At 52.2% G+C, this 19,362-nt stretch overlaps 2 non-coding genes across 2 annotated transcripts; both read right to left on the bottom strand.

Moving 5' to 3' along the window:
- Window positions 1-2,302: 2,302 nt before the first annotated feature.
- Window positions 2,303-2,395, bottom strand: TRNAI-UAU (transfer RNA isoleucine (anticodon UAU)). The gene is given in 2 exon segments: window positions 2,303-2,338; window positions 2,358-2,395. It is a non-coding gene; the product is annotated as a tRNA-Ile (tRNA).
- A 7,440-nt stretch (window positions 2,396-9,835) lies between these two features.
- TRNAA-AGC (transfer RNA alanine (anticodon AGC)) lies at window positions 9,836-9,908 on the bottom strand. The gene has a single exon. It is a non-coding gene; the product is annotated as a tRNA-Ala (tRNA).
- Between the last annotated feature and the right edge of the window lie 9,454 nt (window positions 9,909-19,362).

Here is a 19,362-nt window from a genome sequence, read left to right as displayed (position 1 = left end):
CTGTGGCTGCACCGGGGATGAAGACAGGTTCTCAGTGATCCCTATTTCTGGGTGTTACAAGGAGGGCAAAGAGGGTGTGGTGTAAGTGTTAGCCTGGTTGTCTTCCGAGCAGGTGGTCTGCGTTCAATGCCAGAGTTTCTTCCTTCCCTTCTGTTAACAGATCAGTTGGTACAGTGGAAGGAACAAGAAAGAGCATGTTGGTTTGTGGGGTCTGCTTTGCTGGTTTTCAGCTTTCCAGTGCTGGCTGAGGAGGAAAGTGGGCCAGGCTGGTGGGTGGCTGAGCCAGGGGACAGACCACACCAGTGGGAAATGGTGGCATGACAACGACTTGCATTTACTCCAGCTAACTAAGTGCAGTGCCAGGTTTGTGGTGGCTGCTGGTGGAGGGGAGATAGTGGAGATTAGGAGGGGCCCCTCTCTCAGGAAAACAGTGGCTGGCTGAGTGGCAGGAGATTGCAGGAGGGTTTCAGCCACAGCCTCCCTCAGAGCAGCTGAGCTAAACACAGCAAAAAATTCCCCTTTGGTTGGGTCCGTGGGGAGGGCTTTGAACCAGTGGGGGACATGGGCCAATTTCCAGACGGTTCCTCTGAAGGTGAGATACTCTTTGTGAAGTTCCAGATGGCCTCATTCATTCAGCGTGAGGCAAAGTCCCACACTCAGGTGTCCCTGTGGATAAAAAAGGCCCAGTCCTTGAACAGACAGAGATTTACAGCCAACACTCACTGTACCAGGAGGTCCCACTGAAATTTCAACTCAGATTACACAGTTAAGATTGCTGAGTGTTGCCCATTACACCAGGCAACCTGCAACTTAAGCCTTTTCTGGACAGTCTTGGGAGGCCGGTACCATGTACTCCTTGGCTAGCCAGACTGTCATGTGCACATTCCTTCAGAGAAAGGTCAAGTTGCTTCCACAAATGTCTCACAATTTTCCACTGGTAAACAGCAAAGTGGTGGAGCACTTGGCTGCAGCTGAAGAGGTCCCAAAAGCTCCTTTTCACAGGGTTTCCTGAAAAGAAATATCTTTTCATCTCCCTCTCCAGTATGTGGGGGGTTACACTAGATGTTTGAACTGGATTTAAACATTTAACATTTTCCTCTGCAAATGTACCAGCCCAAAATGGGGGGAGACTGTTTTGGAATGACAACAGCAGAAAGGGATCTAGGGGAAATAGTGGACCAAAATCTAAATATGAGCCAACAGTGTGATGCTGTTCCAAAATAAGCAAACATGATTGTGGGATGCATTCACAGGTCTGTTGTGAACAAGACACAAGAAGTCATTCTTCTGCTGTACTGTGCGCTGAATCAGCCTCAGCTGGAGTATTGTGTCCGGTTCTGGGCACTTCACTTCAAGAAAGATGTGGAGAAATCAGAGAGGGTCCAGAAAAGAGACACAAGAATGATTAAAGGTCTAGAGAAAATCATGAATGGTGTGGAGAAGGTGAATATTGAAAAGTTATTTTCTTGTTCCCATAATATAAGAACTAGAGGACACCAAATGTAATTAATGGGTAGTAGGTTCAAAACTAATAAAAGAAAATTTTTCTTCACAGAGTGCACAGTTAACCTGTGGAACTCCTTGCTGGAGGAGGCTGTGAAGGCCAGCACTCTAACAGAATTTAAAAAACAGCTTGATACATTTTTGGAGGTTAGGTCCATAAATGGCTGTTAGCCAATCGTAAAGTTTGGTGCCCCTAGCCTTTAGTCAAAGGCTGGAGACAGATGGCAGGAGACAAATCGCTTGATCATTGTCTTCAGTTCACCTCCTTTGGGGCACCTGGCCCTGGCCACTGTTGGCAGGCAGGATACTGGGCTAGATGGACCTTTGGTCTGACCCAGTATGGCCGTTCTTATGTTCTTAGAATGTGACCTATGAAGACAGGCTGAAAGAACTGGGCTTGTTTAGTTTGGAAAAGAGAAGATTGAGGGGGAATTTGAAAGCGGTTTTCAGATATCGGAATGTGTGTCACAAGGAGGAGGGAGAAAACTTGTTCTTTTTGGCCTCTGAGGATAGAACAAGAGACAATGGACTTAAACTGCAGAAAGGAAGGTCTAGGTTGGACATTAGGAAAAAGTTCCCAACTGTCAGGGTGGTCAAACAGTGTAATAAATTGCCAAGGGAGGTTGTGGAATCTCTACCTCTGGAGATATTTAAGAACAGGTTACAGAAGTGTCTACCAGGGATGGTCTAGACAGTATTTTGTCCTGCCATGAGCGCAGCGGCCTGGACTCGCTGGCCTCTGGAGGTCCCTTCCAGTCAAAGTATTTGATGATTCAGAGCCAACCAGGTGAAAAAGCAATGCTCCAGGTGAGGTTTGAACTCACAACCTCAGCATGTCTAGGGCAGTACTGCTCTATAAGTACTGTGTGCTAACCCATTGCGCCACTGGAGCTGTGTTTTTAAAAGGACCAATGTGCCTTAGGGGTGAGGTCATATTTCAGCAGCAGGACCTGTTTGGACAGGTCACAGCCCCTCACCTCCATCGCATCCATGTTGCCAAATGCCGCTATGGCCTTGGGACCCAGTGGGGGAGTCACAGAGCAGAATCTGTCTGGGGGGCTAGTGTGGGGCAGATCACAAACCCTCTCCAAGGCTGTGACATGGCATCAGGATCCTTCCCCCTCTTTACACTGGGGCAGCAGCTTGGGGCCCATCCCCACTTACCCCCACTCAGCCCCCTTGGCTGCCTCTCCTCCAACTCCAGCTTGTGCTTCTGCTATTCCACACAGCTGCTGTGTGTAAGGCACTAAAAGGGCTCCTCCGCTGAGAGGAATAAGGGGATTTAGAAAGGAGTTGGGTCCTTTCGAAAAGGACCCCCCTGTAGCTGTGCTGAGCCATGTGCTTTCGAAGGTAGCGCTTTCAAAGTGCTGCAGCTGGAAGCGTCCTAATGCTAACGAAGTGCTGAATATTCAACTCAGCACTTCATCAGTAATCTTCAAAATGGCCATCTGCATGGGCATTTCAAAGTTGTGGCCAAGTGTGGCCACAGCCCAAGTGGATGGGAGAGCCGTCCCCCACTCACATGAAACCAGCCTCCCTGAGTGAAGGCAGCTCTGTGCGTGGGAGAAGCCAGGTCAGTCGGGGGAAGCTGTGGTGTGCACCTGGGGAGAGAAAGTTTAAAAAAAAAACCATTTGTAAAACCCCTGAGGGCTGGGACAGTAAATGGAATCTGGGGAACAAAGGTTTGTCCAAAGGGGCCGGAAGATCAGTGGCACAAGCAAGAGTGAAATGTGGGGGTAGGTCAGGGTCACAAACAGCTTATGTTATTTCTTATGATCCAGGCACACGGACAGTCCAGACAGAATGCACAGCACTGGGGCAAGTGAGGTGGGAGGAGGGTAGATTGGTGGAGTCTGATCTGCACACTGCAGAGGGGACAGGAAGTGAAAGGGGGTTTTTCATTCCTCTCATCCTCAATGTCCTCTCGGCGGCAAATCCAGCTTCCCTCGGGCATAATGTCTGTGCTGGGGAACGGGAAGGGGTTGTTGTGGGCAGTCCAGCAGAGTGGGTCGGCTCCCACAAAAGCTCATCACTTGATAAATTAGGTTGGTTGTCTTTAAAGTGCTCCAGGACTGCTCTTTGGCTGATGACACAGACTAATACAGGTACCTGCATGTCAGGACCCACCAGTGAAACAAGGGGGGGCACCCAGGCTTAACTGGGTAAAGCACCTGTTTTGTAAACAAGAGATCCTGGGTTCAACTCCCAGTGGTGCCTTGTCGCACATCATGAGCAATGTTTTCCTTCATGTGTCTGGGGAACCACAGAGCCTTCCCTTGGCAATCGCAGTCATTGGCGGAGAAGGCAAAGGTGGATGGGAGAGGAGCATTGGGAAGAATCCAGTCACAGACAAGAGTTCAGTCAAAGGCAGGTGTAAGAGGTGTTGGGAAGGTGGCTCCTCTGGATGCAAGAACATCTCTGTGCTCAGGTCTGCACATTTCACCGTTTTATTTCTCTCTCAAGATTAAATTTAATTCTTTGAGCAGTGAGTTCTACAATCCCTAATCTGGCCAGTGTAATGACCAATAGATAGATAGATAGATAGATACCAAACATCAATCAATCTATCGAATTGGGAATACAGCTACAAATCATAAAATTCCTTCCCTTTAATTTTAGTTAAATTGAATTCCCCTTTAATTGCAGCAAGGGAGGTTGGAGATTAGGAGATATTTCCTGTCAGGGCAGTTAAGCACTGGAATAAATTGCCTCGGGTAAGGGCAAAATCTCCATCTTTGGAGATATTTTAGAATTTGGATAAATATAAAGAAGGAAACTTTTTACGTTGGTCCCCACATTTCATCCCTGAAATGAGCAGCTCCCCCACAACCTGTCTCATGTGATCAGAACCTACCGAAATGTCAGTGATGTTCATATATATAAAAGCCCATTTGGGCGTGTGTAAGAAAACAAGTCTGTAGAACGGAAAAACTTCATTCATCGGTGTATAAATATGATGACGCAGACAACGAAACAGTCACAGATTTTGTCATTTTTAATGAGGTGGATGAGCCTGAGACCCAGCAGCTCACTGGGCTGTGCCCCCCTTATGAAATTTCAGGCCCCCTGAGGTTTGCTCACCCCACTAGAGATGGTGCTTGGTCCTGCCATGAGAAAATGGGACTAGACTCGATGGGAACTTCAGGTCCCTTCCAATTATTGAGTCCTATGAGTCTGTGACTCCCACTGACCCTGGCCCTGCTTCACTTCTCCAGACTTTGGAAATTCTATGCGCTGCTGCTTGGCCTTGGAGTCTCAACTCTTCTCTTTAGTGTCTGACACATCCCCTGCAGCCCCTGGGGAAGGCAGTGAAGGGGGACATCACAAATGCAGGAATCGCCCCTCCATTTTCCATTGGCCACGAAGGGGGAACCACAGCCAATAGGAAGTGGTGGGTGGTGCCTACGAGTGGCAGGGAGTGCATGGAGACACTTTCCTCTCGCCCCCAGGAGCTGCTGTCAGTGGGTGGTGAACCTGCTTTACCCCACTGCACAACCAGACAGCTTAACCAGAGTTTGATATGGCCCCAATCTACGCTGCTGCACAAGGTACACTGCTGCTACCCAATGCCCTGCAGCCCCGGAGGATTTGCTGGAGGCACAGGACTGTCTACGCAGAGTCTCTGAGCCTGTATATCAGGTCTGGCATCCCCAGGGCCTCTCTGTTCTCTGGCAGCATGGCCCACACAGCACAGAAGGAACACAGGGCTGGGACTGGGGACTCAGGTGCCCAGCTCCCATTGCAATGAATGGAATGAAATGGGAAATGCTGAGGTGCCCTATGCAGCTGTGCAGTCAGCATATGGGTAAGGACGGCCCTGCCACCGTGTACTTCGCTGGCAGGGAGCAATCTAGAGCCCTGATGGGAGGAGATTCCAGCATGCACATGGGGTGAGGCTGGCCAGCCTGTTGGGAAGGGGCTTTGCCCATCTCCATCCTTCCCCTCGCTCGGCTATTTACTTCTCCTGACTGAGAAGGACTTGGGCCCTGGACACAGCCTGGCCAGCCTTTCTCCATCCCAGGAAATGTTGTTCATCACAGGGGTCTTGTTCTGTCCCCACTCTGGTGACCTGACTGCCAAAATTCTTGCTGTCCAAGAACACCCAACCAGAGCCCGGGTCTCCAGCCCATGTCTCAGAGGAAGGCTTAATGGTCACTACCTCTACATAAGCGACAGGCTTCCTAGTGGGTCTAGACCAGGTGAGGCTGGACAAAGCACAAAGCCAGACCCCCAGGAGCTCGCACTGCTCTACACACCTCCCACAGGAAGGTGCAGCAGGAGCACCCTGCCAGGGGCACCTGCCCTCCACAGCAGTTCCAGTGGTTTTCTTTAATCTCCGTTTCCTCCCCAGTTCTGCTGGCCTCAAAGCTCCAGGAATCAGGGAAGTGATAAACACAGGAGACCACTGCCCCAGCCAGCCATGGTCCCCAGCACTTCTGCAGAGGTTGTTGTGGAACTCTGGAAATCCTCTTCAGTGACATTCAAGTGTCTAAGTGTCTGGCTGAATCACTGCCCAGGCTGCACCTGCAGGAAGAGGCTGGCAGCAGAGATTGTCAGCAGGAGCAGATGGGGCTAGAAATCAGGGATGGAAGCTGGTAAGACAGAGGCTTCAGGTAAAGGGCAGCCCCTTGTAGGGCTGAGGGTTCATAGCCAGCACAGCCAAATGAAGGGGAGTTGCAGGAAGCAGTCCAGGGAAGGAGAAGTGGAAGCTGAGAAGGGAAAGCCGAGAAGTGCTGCATGTGGAGTCCATGCTGAGCCGCAACCAGAAGAAGGGATTCCTCCAACAGCCACTGAGGGTGTGGCATAGATGTGGCTTGTGGCAGGGAACAAGAGGACTGCCTGGGTCACTGTGGGAGTGACAGTGATTTAAAGGACTGTAGCCTAGAAAGGGGGAAATGCCAAGTTATCCAGGAAAAAGGCAAAGCCGGAAGCTGGACATTTGCGGCTTCCACCAGCAAGTGGTGCTGCCCCAGTGACAAGGAGGGACATAAACGCTGGGAGGACAACGTCTTAACAGAGCTCATGCCTGAGCTGAGCCATCCAGTAGCAAAAGGCTGCTTCATCATACTGAGCAAATGAACAGAGGGAAAACATGCAAAGAGACATCAGTCCCCCCAGATGTCTGGGTAAGATATCAGAGAAAGGCAGAAGAAGGGCTTGTCTGGGACTTGAGCCCCGGAGCTCTCCCACCCCTTGAGGAACAAGCCACCATCAGAATGGAGGCACTGGGCATACTCCAGAACCAGTCTGGAACACACAGCCAGTGCTCTGAGAAGTCCTGCACCTAACTTTACCTTTCCAAGGTCATTTCCAAGCTCTCTTCACAGTCCTGAAGCAAGAAACCAGCTTCCCACTTGGAACAGGTCACAAACCACTCTGTCAAAACAAAAATCAGTCAAGTAGCACTTTAAGGACAAGGAAAACAATTTAGGAGGCAAACTTTGATGGGACAGACCCACTTCTGCAGACCATAGCCATACCAGAACAGACTCGATATTAAAGGCACAGAGACCCTAAAACAGTAATCAAGGAGGACAATTCAGAAAAAAATGATCAAGGTGAGCATATCACAGAGCAGAGGGGTGGAAGCCGGGGGGGGCGGTGGTCAAGAATTAGATTAAGTCAAGTATGCAAATAAGCCTCTTTAGTGAATCAGAAAATCCCCATCCCAGTTCAAACAATGTGTCAATGTCCTGAATTTGAGCAGAAAAGACAGCTCAGCTGTTTCCCTTTGAATAGGGGTGGGATTTTTTTTTTCAGTAACATGCATACTCTTAAGTCATTAATAGAATGGTGACTCCATTAAAATGTTGACAAACTGGTTTGTGGATCTGGAGTGTTTTGATGCCTGTTTTATGCCCATTAACCCTTTGTTGAAGGGAATTAGAAGTCTGTCCAATACACAAAGCATCTGGGCATTGTTGGCATATGATGGTAAGAGAAACACAGGGAACACAAAGTCAGGGAGAGCAGCAAACACACTCTGTGGCGGGAGCATCAGGGAGTTCAACTCAAGCCTTCTTGCTCCCTGAGCAACACTCGGCCTTGCAAAACTCATCTTTGGAGGAAAAGCAAACATCACATATCAGAGTTTTAGACATAACAAAACCAACCAACCCCGCCACACAAACCCCAGCTGCACTTGACTTCTCCTTGCCAAAGCCTTCCTCACACTTCCTCCTGCCTGGAGGGAGATTCAGCTGGTGCTGCTGGGCTGTCATTCACAGCTCTGCCTGGTCTGTGTGACCCCACTTAGCACAAGTTGAGCTTCCTCCGGTGCCTTATAAGATCCAAACACCATCAAAGCTGGGCAGCCCCAAGTGTTGGGTCTGGCAGGGAGTCAGGTGTGGGCCCATAGCAGAGCTTTATCTGATATTTCAAGGAAAGAATCTGAAAGAGTAATGGTATGACTATAGAAAAACAACTGCTCAAGAAATAAGATCATGCGCGAGATGATCAAAAACAGCAGAGAAAGTACGTGTCAGGAAATACACCGACTATATAAGATTGCATGGAAGGAAGGAAAGTCCACTGAGGAATGGACAACAACCGCGCTAGCGACAATACACAAGAAAGGCAGTGCACAGAAGGATTGCCCTAACAAGTCGTCTAGGCAAGCTACTGCTGATGATACTGATGGAGAGATTGAGATAAAAAATAAAAGAACATCTAACAGGCAAGCAGGTGGGATTTGGGAAAGATAAAAGGACCATACAGCAAATATAGACGCTAAGATTAATAACAGAGAAAGCTCACTGAAAGAACATCTGCAACTGCTTCATTGATTGGGAAGGAGGCTCTTGAAGTATTCCACCAGAATTTCAATTTTCTACCCCACCATCAACCTTAGTCTGGACCAGTCCACAAAAGTGATCCACTTCCTGCACACTACTGCAACTGTGCAGATAAGCGATGGTCACTTAAATATCACCCTATACGGAAAACCCAGAGACCTCTTTGCTTATCTATACGCCTCCAGATTCCATCCAGAGGAGACTACATGATCCATTGTATACAGCAAGGCACTAAGGAACAACCATATTTGCTCTGCTCCATCAGAGACAAACATCTACAAGACCTTTACCAAGCTTTCCTCAAACTAAAATATCCACCGAAGGAAGTGAGGAAACAGATTGACAGAGCCAGACGGGTACCCAGAAGCCACCTGCTACAAGACAGGTCTCTCAAGGAAAACAAGAGAACACCACTGGCCATCACAAAGAGCCACTACCTAAGGCCTCTCCAACACATCATCAGTGATCTGCAAACCATCCTGGACAATGACTCTTCACTCTCACAGCCCTTGAGAGGCAGGCCTGTCCTCGCCTACAGACAGCCTGCCAACCTGAAACAAATCCTCACCACCAACTAAAGATCACAACACAGTAACACTAAACAGGGAACCAAGCCCTGCAACAAACCTTGCTGCCAGTTCTTCTCACATATCTACACCACGAATATCCTCACAGGACCTAACAGCAACCATACCATCAGGGGCTCCTTTACCTGCACATCTGCTAATATAATATATACCATCGGGCACCAGCAATACCCCACTGCAATTTACTTTGGCCAAACTGGATAGTCTCTATATGAAAAACTAAATGGACATAAACCAGACATCAGAAAGGGTAATGGAGACAAACCTGTGGGAGAGCACTTCAATCTCCCTGGACACTCAGGAACAGATTTGAAAGTTGCAGTTCTACAACAAAGGCATTTTAAAAATCAAATGGAGAGAGAAATCTCTGAGCTGCAATTTATTTGCAAATTTAACTCCATCAACCAAGGATTAAACAGAGACTGGGAGTGGCTGGCTCCTTCCAAAAGCAGCTTCTCTGCCCTGGGTGTTAACAGCTCCACATTAGACTCTGACAATGGGCCACATCCCCCTGTGTGATCTGACTTGCTTTTTCCTATTTTGATCCAAACTACTGATCATGGGCCATTTCCACCTGGACAGAATAGACCTTATCAGATCTGGCCCTCCCTTTTACTGGGACCCCACTCTTGGTGTTCGGAGAATCATACTCACACCAGCCGAGTGAGCCAGCCTGCACAGTGACAGCTCACAAGGGCCCTTTCAGAAAGGAGCAAGAGGCAGCTGCAGGGTCCCTGGGGCCTCTGGAATTAACTTGCTACCCCTCCCCCACTGCTCAGAATCCCCACAGCAGGTGGGAGAGAAGATGGTCCAAGGGCTCTTTTGTGCCCTTGCACACAGCTGAGCACAGACACCTCCAAAAGCCCCTCTCCATGGAGAGCTTCCTGGGGAGCAGCCAAGAAGAAGGAAGTGGGGAGGGGTCTCCTGTTTTCTTGGGGGAAAGGTCTGTACTGGAGAATGTGGGTATCGATCCCACTACTTCTTGCATGCTAAGCAAGCGCTCTACCATTTGAGCTAATTCCCCTCTAGGCTGGTAGATGCTCTGCCCCAGCCACCTCATTATTGAATCCATATGTCCCTGCGGCTCCCCTGACTCCTTTCCTAAGATGACACTTGTAAAACCAGTTCCAGTCAGCTGGCTGAGCGGTTTCGACAGTGCTGCTAATAACGTCACGGTGACTGTTTCAAGCTCCAGGTGAGCCCTTGGGGCATCTTGACTAAGTGGCCTGGCTGCTATGGATGGGGAGGTTCCAGCACGCACAGGGAGCTGTGCAGGTCCACCCTTGTGGGAGGGCTCTATGGGAATCCCTGCCTGCATCACAATGCCACTGCCTGGGGGTGCTGGTGGTGCTTTCTAACAGCTCTGGCTAGTAAAGACACCCAGATGGGGTGCTCCGAAAACAGCTCTAGGAACAAATCACACACATGGCCAGTAATTAAAAGCATAAAAATATGCCCCAGAGCCCCAATGTGAACCCCTCCTCCAACAGACACTGACTGTCCTTGATCTCCTCCGCAGCTGCTCTCACAAATGAAGCATCTGCCAAAGCACCACATGCTACAGACCTCTGCAGTTCACAGAGCCACCCCTGCTGTGTGTATATCACCTGCCCATGTAGACCAGTGAAGCCCTGAGACCAGGAAGGTGACACAGCCAGTGGAACCTGGTCAGAGGACACCAGGCACCAGAAGCCCTAGGCAGTGGCATTGTGATGCGGGCAGTGATGGGCAGTGATCCCCACACAGCCCTCCCACAAGGCTGACATTGCACAGCTCCCCGTGTGTTCTGGAACTTCCCTGTCCATAGGAGCCAGGCCACTGAGCCAAGATGCCCCAAGGTCTCACCTGGAGCTTGAAACTATCTCCTTGATGCTGTTTCCCTGCTGCCTCCATGTCTGGGCAGCCCGTGATGCTGTCCCATCTATGTGGTGCTGAGTGCCGCGCATCATCCCCCTGAGAGCCCGGGGAACATCACTGTACAGGGTCCACATGCACCTGGAATGGTGGCCCTGTGGGATGCCTGTGGCCACCACGGGTGGGACCTGACACCCCCTCCCTGAGCACTAGGGAGGCTGGTGTGCATGGCACCTACTTAGGGGTCCCTCCAGGAAGGCAGGCGAGGCACAGTCAGACAGGGCCCAGCTGGATGGCCTGGATGGAAGATCAATGACAGGAGCCCTTTCGCTTGAGCCATTGTTATCGCTGGTGGGGTCGAGTGGCTGTGCTGTCCGTGGTCGCCTGGTACTGGCGAATGACCCCAGGTGCTCCTCGTCCTCGGTCGCTGTCTCTGGCTCTGTGTCCCCGACGGATGTGTTGAGGAAAATGGTGGGAGGTCCAGCCTACTTCAGCCCCTAGGAGGCAGTGGAGCTCTTTGTAGTAGGGGCAGCTTGTGGGGGCTGCCCCCAACCGCCAGGTGCGTCCCAGGCCCTGCAATACCCCTGCTGCGGTTCTTTTACATTTGACCGGACCTGGTCCAGCGTGCAGGTGGGGTGGCTGTGGCTGAGCGGCCCCTTTGCCAGCCGCTGGAAGGTGACTGCATAGCAGCAAAGGACCCCCCTTTGTTAGAGGACCTCCTCATCCTTCCAGAGGGAGAGGAGGTCCGGGATCTCAGCTTCTGTCCAGGAGGGGGCTCGATGCTTCAGGGCCTGGCCCGCCTCCTGGGACAACTCCCCGCTGTCTTTGGAGGGCCCCTGGGGTGGGTGGGGATCTGGGTGGCTGGCCATAGGTCTGGGTGGTGTGAGGGACTGGCTGTCGGTCATGGTGGCTGGTGAGCTGGAGAGCAATGTGGCCTCATTGCCGACTCCACGCTCTCAGCTTCCTGCCTGAGGGTTTCTGAGAGCTTGCGTCCTCTCAAGTGTGGTCGGACACTAGAACCATAGAGCTCCGTCTGTGCTGTGAGCGTCGCCACCGCCTGCCAGCTGATTGCAGCCATGGAGGATTCTCCCTTTCGAATGAGTGGGCCGCGGAGCGTCTACACTTGATCTCTTTCGAAATTCTCTGTCAAAGGAGGGTGCTCTTCCCATCCTGGGAACAGAGGGCTGACTTCGAAAGAACGTGGGAGATCTTTCAAAGTTACTTTCAAAAGGGCGCAGGGTGTGTGTGTGGACGCTCAGCGGGTTCTTTCGAAAGAGCTCGGTCTTCCAGTTCTAATTTCGAATGTACTTGCTAATGTAGACGCGACCTTAGGGGCAGCGCGGAGCTAGAACAGGCAGGGAACCTGTTTTATGCCCGTTGTGCTGCTGAGTGGGAACTGTCTTGAGATATTCATCTCCAGGCTGTTTGCACCACAAACATGTAGGATCCACAGCAACCCCCGGACAAGAGCTTAAGACCTTCTGCACACACTCCCAAGCCCCCCTCCAACACCTGTCCCAATGTGCAAGGGGCTGCTCTATGGATTGTGTGCTAAGACCCCTCTCTGGCTGAGTCATCTGAACCCCACCCACTCAGGCCCTCTGGACCCTGCTGAACACTGCAGCCTTCGGTTTCAATCCCTGCCTGCCCACACTGTGTCTGGGAACAGGAGGTGGCTGGCTAATGTTGGTGGCCAGCAACAGCCTGCAGCTGTTAGCTGTCTTTTATTCTGGGCAGGCAAGAAAAAACAACTTATTTCCAGCTACAGAGGAGGGTGAGGAGAAAAGAAAAGCTCTGCAAAGACATAGGCCAAGTCATCCCTCCAACCCACCCCATATGCTGTGGCCTGAAGCAGCTCCCGTCATTTCCTCCCACACAGATTACAAAAATTGCTGCTGGGCACATTCTGATGGGAACCCTGACAGAAATCTGGGGCGGGCGTGTGACCCTGCAGCCTGCGGTCTGCTGGATTGCTCGTGAGCTTGCTCAAACCTGAGTAATTTTACCATGTGTCCCGCATGCAGCAAATGGAAATAAGGTCATGCAAGGGAAAGTGCTGCCTTGCATTGTGTAAGAGACCCCTTGTGGAGAACTCGACCTTGCGTCTTCTAACAGTGTAGGAACCTCTCCAGCTGCAGCACGGCTGGGTACAGGCACCTGACTGATTCTCACTACCTCGACAATCGCACATCTACATCCTTAGCTGTGCAGAGTGTTGCCCTCCGCTTTGGTGCCAAAATTAACAAGCCATAGAACTCTACAGGAAAATCCTGACCTCCAAGCACACGCTCTTCCAGCCTTTCATGCACTTTCTCCATCCTGTACACACAGCACAACTGAGAGCAGTGCAATGTGGATCATGATTGCAGTGGCTCCTCACTCAAGGCACAGTGCCCATATCCTGCCAGAGAACTCCCCATGCAGAGATGGGCCAGGGATGGCTCACCCCCAGTCTAGCCAGTCTTGGCACAGGGAAGGGCCAGGGCAGAGCTGTTAATTTTACCCATCCTAGGGTTGGACATACCCCACTTTGAGACCATCCCCAGTTCAACTCAAGGGGGCCTGGTAAAATGGAATCCAAAGGAGAATCAATGTCACATTTCCACTTTCCCCGACCTACCCAGATCCTGCATAACCAAGAATTGCCTCAGCACGGCTCTCAGGTGTGTTCACCTGTCACAGCCCACTGGAAGCCTCTCAGCATCAGTGGCTCATCAAAGTGCAGCTACCTCTGCATCTCTGTGTCTTGCTGCCCTTCTTGAGAGATTGCAGCTCACACTATTGTTTTCTTTTCACAAGTGTTTTCTAGAAGCTGAGTGCTTGGGGGGCCATCCAGGAGAAATTCAAATGCAGCCCAGCTGATAAACAGAGCACCCGCAGCTGGCAGGGTGTGTTTTTACTGGTGGTGCCCACACGCACATGCCTTGGTGTACATTCAATTTATTCTGCACATGGAAAGATGAAATTAAAAGGAACGCTGCTCTCAGACCCTTGTACACCTGTGGGAGGGTGGGTCATTTCTTAGAGGGCTCATTCCATCCCCCACATTCTGCTGTCTCTGCTCATGGCATGTCACCCGCAGGCTGCTCTCAACATGCTCACCAAGTGCCAGGCCTTAGGTCATGGTGGAGATGGGATCCTGAGTGTGGCTGTCCATCCTGGCTGGGTGCAGACAGACATGGGGAGTTCCAGCTCCATCCAGGAAGGTGCCTCGCTGGGAGAGGCCAGTGGTAGGCAAGTGTTAGGAGCAGATGTTTATTGTAGGGGTAATGGCTGTGCTGGAACCCGTCCTACCCTCCACCTCCGCCCTGCACAGAGGGATCGTGTCCCACTCAGAAGCCCTCAGGGATTCAGTGCTGTGCCCTGGGCTTCCAACCTCCCGCTGCCGCTTGCTTGGTTCCTCAAGCTGCTGGCATCCCAGAGTGAAGGTGAGCAGAGCTGCTGCTGTGAGGAGCTGGAGAGGGGGAGCTGGTCGTCATGCGCACCAGCTCGCAGGTACTTCCATGGGGGTCATATCTGTGATCTCCATCCAGTGTCCTCATGTACCCAAAACCCAAGTCTCAGCCAGGACCCTGGATCCCTTCTACACCCCACTGCCAACCCAGAGCTTAAACCCACTCCAGCACCCCAGCTCAGAGCCTGGACCCCCATCCTCACACCCACCCACAGTCCTGAGAACCTTCCACACCCAGAGCTCCCTTCTGGCAGCCTGAATCCCTAATGTCTGGCACCTCCCTAAAGCCCGAGCTCCCAGCCAGAGCCCTCACACTTCTGTACCCCAACCCTCTGTCCCAGCCCAGAGCCCATCCCCCACTCAGACCCATTGGCCCCCCTCCCACCACATGAATTGTGTTATGTGCACCAGGGTGAAGGGGAGGAGTCACACGTCAGCTGCGTGTTGCACCCCCTCACCTCGACACACATAAGAAAATTCATGCCACTCGGGTGTGGGACAGTTCAAGGGAATGCCAGCTGGACCCTGCCTGTGGGCCCCTGGTGTCCTGAGTCAGTCCCAGGGCAGGCTCCCCCCTAACTCTGCTTTCCCCCCGCAGGCTCTACTGACGGTGGAGGCGAGTGTCCGAGGGATGCTGCACGTGCTCTCCACGCTCTGCGAGAAGGACAATGGGGCCTTTGGGAACTGGGAAGGGGAAGTTCTTCCCTGGTGAGACGCTCCCAGCCCTGCGCCAGGAGCTCTGGGCCAGGCTGTTCCAGTGACCCTGCTGTCAGCTGTGCCTGTGTCCTCAATAAACCCACTGAGCTAACGCAGCAGCACTGCCTGAGCCGGGCCTGCTCTGTCCTGTCCTGGGAGACACTGGCTGCGCCTGGGTGGAGCTGCCATGTGACCATTGGTTCCTCCCCGCACAGCCAAAGCGCAGAGCTGGCCTGTGAAGGAGGAGCTTTGGGTGGGTGGCTGTCTGGGAGGGGGTGGCTGAGGGTGGCAGCCGGGGTGAGGAGGACACCCAGGACCTCACTGTTGCAGAGAAGAGGGCCCAGGGAGAGCCCACGTGCAATGATACCACCTTTCCTGGACTCATGCAGTGTGTTGAATTAGCTGTGCCGAGATATCCCAGCCGACACTCCCTAACCTGGGCCGAGAAGCACCTGTCCCCAAGGCAGGCAGGGGTCACTGGGATAAGGGGGCCAGGAACCTCTCCATACACTGGATCTCTCTCTCTCTTCATGTGTCTGGAAGACAGGAGGATACTCTGGGCACAGCTGAGAGAGCCAAACCAGGGCAAATTGCTTCAAACTGGGTGTAGAGGTGTGGGTCAGGCATGTGCGCCCCCTCTGGGGTGGAGCAGGCCACAAGAGCTCTCCAAATCAAGGCACTGCCTGGTTCTGGGCAGACAGCAGTCTCCATGGGCCCCAGTCCCATTTAACAGGGCTGCAGGTGGGCAGTCAAGATAGAAGCCGCAGCCCTAGAGCAGTCCCTTAGTCAGACTCAGCCTCTACACAACCAGTCTGTGTAGAAGCCATGGGCCTGGGGCAGGGCTGCGCAGCCTTTAATAAGCCTCAGCAGCTTGTTCGCAGGGCGGGGCAGTCCAAACAATATAAGAGCCCTGGGGCAGGGGCAGGGCGGAGCGGTTCAAACATTATGCCAGTGGGTTTTCCCTGAAGCAGGTTACAGCCCCAAGCACACCACCAAGGCACTCTGGGTTGGGAGAGGCAAAGGAGATGGGGAGGGGGCACAGGCACACCAGCTCTGGTCAGTGGGGATCCCCCAAAACCCATCGACATGGGCTCTGATGGGGCGTTCCCCCGGCTGCTTCCGACCTCCACCTCCCTTGTCTCAAGGTCCCACTCCATGTTATCTGGGAGGCTGGGCAGTTCTATGTCTTCTGGGTAAGTCGCCGCCATCAAGTCTGGAAAGTCGGGCATGCCTACGTCATTGGGCTAGTGCAGTGACAGCAGAGCTGTAGGCTCAGGCTGGTCCTGGACCCCTGGGTCGGTCTGGGATGCACAGGTAGCTGGCAGCCAGCAGATCAGGACCTTCCCTGGAGTGACTTCACAGAGGGGCAGAGAGCTCAGGTCAGTCCAGGACCTCTGAGTAGCAGGTAAGCAGGAGGGTCATCTCCACCTCTGGGGTCATGTCAAAGCAGCAGGTGGGCCCTTCTGGCCAATCTGCCACCTGGGTGTATGGTCTTTGTCTCCTGATTCCAGGACCTCAGCCAGGCTCCTCTGCTTGGCGTAGAGGCCACCCTTTTAGTGAGCCCCGGGTCCTGCCATGAGCATGTCCTTTCTCCTGTGTCAGTCTCTGTGGGGCTGGGCACAGCTGTTCTGGGCTCACCCACTGAGGCCTCCAGCAGGCGTCCCCTTCTTCTGGGGATGGGGGTGCAACACCCCTTTGCTACACAGGGCTGCTTACAGCCCAGCACTGGGTGTTCTCCCCACATGGCACCAGATCAGTTACAAAGAGCACATCTGTTGACAGCCTGGCCAGCAAGAAGTCACACAAGCAGGTTTCTTGCACACCCCAACTTCCCTTGTGCCACAGCCCATATCCTCCTTACACAGACATAAACCAACCTCACCAAATCCACCCAGGTTCTTCCAGTTCCAAAGGACCTGCCGCAGCCCCAGGTCAAGGTACCCAGAAGATCTTACCCAAAAGAGCCCACTGGGCCAATCCTTTTGCATTTATTAATAAGAAGAAAGACGAGGTGGAGGGTAAAATTGCCAAAACAATCAAATTGCAGACCCCAGTCACAAAGTTTTTGACGCAGAATTGCAGCAGAAGTGGGCCAGGCTGGTATCTTCAAAGTCTCTACAGCTGGCAGAGAACCATTTTCATCCCTTGACCACTGGGTTATGAGCACAGCACACTTCTGCTACACCACACCACTCAGCTGTGAAGGCTTTACCCAGCATGCAGTCTGGTGGGTATCCTGCACTGACGCTGGCAGAGGGCGAGTGTTCTGCTGGCGAGTGGCTTTGCAGCCATGTGGTGGTCCTGTGGCTGTTAACTGGAAAGATGGTGATTCAAGCGCACCCAGGAATGGTGCTGTTAAGAGTCTGCTACTGACTACCTTTGTGTGAGTTTCTTTATTACTGGAAGCAGCCTTCCCTCTCAGCTTCTTACCCAAAAGAGCAGACTGTGCCAATACTGCACAATCTAAATTCAAAAGCTTTCCTCAGAAATAAGAAAGGGAGAAAATGTTGACAGTCAAATGGTGAGAGCCATCAAATTACCTACCCTAATTGCAAAAAATTTGTTGCAGGCTTGTAGAGCAGCAGAGTAAACTGCCAGCTGGCTGAAACAAGACTCTTACCACCACCACCTCCTCTCTGAGCGTGGCTCAGAAGGCCTTTTGGACTCACTTCTTAGTAGATAGGTTCCACGAGAGAGGAGTTGAAATGAAGACCAAAGTGGAGGCGCCCACCTGCATTCTGGGGGCTCTTGTTCCCACAGGGGAGTGCACTAGGCTGAATAAATAAGTTTCACAACCTTGGCCAGAAAAATCACATGAATATCTGAGAGGTGTCAGGCAAAAGGAGTAGCATTGTCCCCTCAGTGGTGTAACATGGAAGATTCCTCACCTTCCTCCCCCCATTCAATTCCAGGGCAGGGAGGAAAAGGTTTCTGCAGAACTATCGAGAATAACAGCTTCTGTACTGCTTCCATCCAGTGGTCTAGCCATTGTGGGAGGGCAGCAGCCAATGAGGCTCAACCTCTGCAGCCCTCATCCCTTCCTTTGTCAGCCACCAGAGAACCAAGGCCACATCCGTGTTCCCTCACACATTGCCCATCCTCGGGCTGGAGGAATTTCCTTTGGGGCGGAATGAATAAATTTTTGCAGGTCAGGTCCATAAATGGCTATTAGCCAGGGATAAAGTATGGTGCCCTAGCCTTCATAACAAGGGCAGGAGATGGATGGCAGGAGATAAATCACTTGTCTTCTGTTCTCCTTCTCTGGGGCACCTGGCATTGGCCACCGTCGGCAGATGGGATGCTGGGCTTGATGGACCTTTGGTCTGACCCAGTATGGCCATTCTTATGTTCTTATGTTCTTATGTTCTTATGAATTTTTCATGGGTGGCACCAATGCTGGTGTTGTGTAGATTTGCCGCATGGGTACAAATAAATATCTTTGTTGTAAATACATATTTGGAACAGCTCATAGGGACTGACAATCAGATTTAAGCAGCTGATAACTGACAAGGAGCAATGAGTCTGATGATTATTTCATATGATGTCATTCTAAAAAGAATATTAACACCCCATTTCAGAACCTCTATTTAGTCACCTTGCATATAGCCAGGGGAATTAGCTCAAATGGTAGAGCGCTTGCTTTGCATGCAAGAGGTAGTGGGATTGATACCCACATTCTCTAATGACAACTTTATTCTCCACACTTCTCTTCCAAAGTAATGTGAGAGTAGTGCCTCCTTCACAGTTACCCCCCAAAAAGCTCTCAAGGTACAGAGGGGATCTGTAGGTCCCTGTGCTGAGCTGTGGGCAAGGGCTCATGAGAGCCCTTTGAGCATCTCCTCTCCCACCTGGTGGGAACAGACACACGTTTGATGTGGAGGCTGGATTTGAAAGAGGAGGCCGTGGCCATGGACTGCCTTGGCTGAGAGAAAGTGGTGATGCACAAGTGAGCCATTTACCTCATGTGGAGATACCTCGGGAGCAGGTGTGAGTGAGTTGCAGGTGAATCATTTTGGTGGGCAGGTTTAGTGCTGCATACGCAGAGGTTCTGGGGTTGGGGTGACAGCTGTGGGCTCTGCTCCTGTGGGCTCTGTGTCTGTGGGTAGGAGAGCAGCCAGGGCAGCTGCTGGTCTAAGGCCCTGTGCTCTGGGTGAGCTGGGAGCAGCTGAGCTCAGGAGCAGGCAGCAGACTGGGGTACCCCCGTTGGAAGCACGTTGCAGCAGGTGGTGATGGTGTTACCCCTCTGCCAGGGAACATGGGCCACGTTAATGTTGTGCTCAGGGGAAGAGAGGGAGGGGATAGGCAGGGTCTGAGGCAACACCCAGCAGGGGCCTAGGACAGCGGGTGAGGGGCAGCAGGGTCTGAGGGAATTCCTAGCCAGGGCTCAGGGCAGTGGGAAATGGGAGACACAGACTGGGGCGGGGGGGGGGAGCCAGGTTGGGGCTCAGGATGGTGGTGGGAGGGGGTTTGGGAA

The sequence above is a fragment of the Carettochelys insculpta genome, chromosome 33, assembly GCF_033958435.1.
Source record: "Carettochelys insculpta isolate YL-2023 chromosome 33, ASM3395843v1, whole genome shotgun sequence".
Classification (NCBI taxonomy): Eukaryota; Metazoa; Chordata; order Testudines; family Carettochelyidae; genus Carettochelys; species Carettochelys insculpta.
This window is presented reverse-complemented; position numbering and strand designations above follow the sequence as displayed.